Source organism: Chrysochloris asiatica, unplaced genomic scaffold, assembly GCF_000296735.1.
Source record: "Chrysochloris asiatica unplaced genomic scaffold, ChrAsi1.0 scaffold02501, whole genome shotgun sequence".
Taxonomy (NCBI): Eukaryota; Metazoa; Chordata; class Mammalia; order Afrosoricida; family Chrysochloridae; genus Chrysochloris; species Chrysochloris asiatica.
In genome coordinates this window covers 9,870-12,177 of record NW_006411019.1, presented here as the reverse complement: position 1 = coordinate 12,177, position 2,308 = coordinate 9,870, and positions in this window count along the sequence as shown.

Below are 2,308 nucleotides of genomic sequence, written 5' to 3'. Positions count from 1 at the left end.
TTCCTTGCATTATATTATACAATAGACACTGGAGGGGGAGAGAAAGGAATAGCCAGAAACATCACCATAGAATACTTGTTAGTCCGTCTTCTGCTTATAACTGATTGGAATACCTAAAATGGGGCTACACTGTGCCCAGTGAAGGAGACTTCCTGCGGAGCCTCTGCAATACACAAGACTATAGGCGAAAGCCTGAACCACATCCAGATCTCCAGAGATGGGAAATTTCCACTTGAAAGGAGGAGCAGACCAGCCTGGAGCAGCTAGAAAAACAGAAGATACTTCTTGAAAGAAAGACCTACAGGAAAAATATAAAACAACATAGGCAGACCAACTGTTACTACAAGAACAAGCAAGTTGCTTGCCCAGGAAACATCAAGACAAGTGGTCAGGTCCCCTTCCAAGACTAAGACTCAATGGGAATACAAGCTCTGATTGGTGACCACGCTCGTCACCGATAAGGGGAAATGAGAGGAAAAACAGCAATGAAGCTGCGAGCTAAGCCCTACAATGTTCAATAGATTTCTGTGAACCCGGATGAAGACCTGGTTGGCCAGCAGTGTGGCAAGACCTGGGGACTCTTGGGCCCAGAGTCAGTGACATAGACCTGGCTTCAATGACTGGATGATCAGAGCTCCACCAGAAGAAGAAAGAAGAGAAAAAAAAAGTATTCTGATACAATTTGATGAACTTGACCTACACCTATGGAAGCAGTAGCTCAAAAGAGGAAACAAATCCTCACAGAAGAATCATTCCCACCCCCTCCACACACAGAGTAGACAGGAATGGGCAACTTGGACATTGACTACCCAAAATGGGGGTGGGGGGAGGCTACAAAAGCAAGAAGTGATTGGCTTACAAACTTTCAAGAGGGAACCTAGATCCAGAGGGTCTGGAGGAAGGCAGAATCTCCAGTGAGTAGTATCCAATCTGTCTAGGCGGGGCTGATGAAATGAAATGCAGACGGGTCTCTTTTGATACAATAGCGAGTAATTGTTATCAGAACTGATTGTGAGGGTTGGAAGTGTAAAGGTAGATGTTTTATAGCAAGGAGGGGAGTGATTAACTTTCCAGTCTAGGAGCAAAGGTCCCTAAGACTATCAACGGAGAAGAGTGGAGAGCGGGACCCTACCCAGAGAAGCAGTGATGCCTGAGATAGAGGCAGAGATGATGACGTGGAGTGATGGAGCAGCTGGGGACTTTAGATCCAGAGAGGTAGAGGGACTGTGTGCTGAAGACCAGAGTGGTGGGGGGAGGCTTGCAGGGTATACCCTTTGGTTGGTTGATGATGCATGGAGGGGATTGTAACCATGGCAATGAGATGATATATGATAGAAGAATGTAAAACTAATGTTCACCCTTGTAAACTATCACATAATTCACAATAAAACATTTAAGGAAAAAAACCCCACACACCTCATAACATGGATGAACCTGCAGAACATTATTCGAGTGAAATAAATTGATTAACAAAGGACAAGTATTGTATGAAACCACTGTTGTAAAAGTTAAGGAAAGGCTTTCTTGATAAAATAAACTCTGTTACCAGGAGTAAGTGGGAAGGGAAAATTATGTCAGCTAGACGGTCGTTGTTAAGTGCTGTCGAGTTAGTTCTGAACTGTAGTGACCTCGTTTTATAGGATTTCTGAGGAGCAGCTGGTGAGTTTGAACCGTTGACTTTTCAGTTCAAACTGACTTTGCTGTCCATTGCATTAACCTACAGCACCACAGTTATTGTTAAATGCTGTTGACTCAGTTTCTACCCATAGCCACCCTATATAGGGTTTCCTAGGAGTGGTAGGTGAGCTTGAACTACCGACCTTGTGGTTCAAACCGACTTTGCAGTCCAGTGCATTAACCCACAGCTCCACACCAGGACTCCACAGCACCACAGTTGTTGTTGTTAAGTGCCATCGAATCGATTCTGACGCATAGTGACCCTGTATAGGGTTTCCAAGGAGCAGCTGGTGAACTTGAACCACCAACCTTGCAGTTCAAATGACTTTGCAATCTGATGCATTAGAACACAGCGCCACACCAGGACTCCACAGCACCACAGTCGGTTGCGGTCATGATGTGCCGTGGAATTGGTTCTGACTCATAGCAATGCTGTACAGGGTTTCCAAGGCTGTAAATCTTCACGGGACTAGAAAGCCTCATCTTTCTCCTGTGGAACAGCTGGTAGTTTTGAACTGCTGGGCTTCAGGTTTGCAGCCTGATTCATAGCCACTGCACTGTCAGAACTCCTTACAGCACCACAGTAGATCCATGTTAATTTAGGTGATTGGGACAGCAATATACAAGAGGG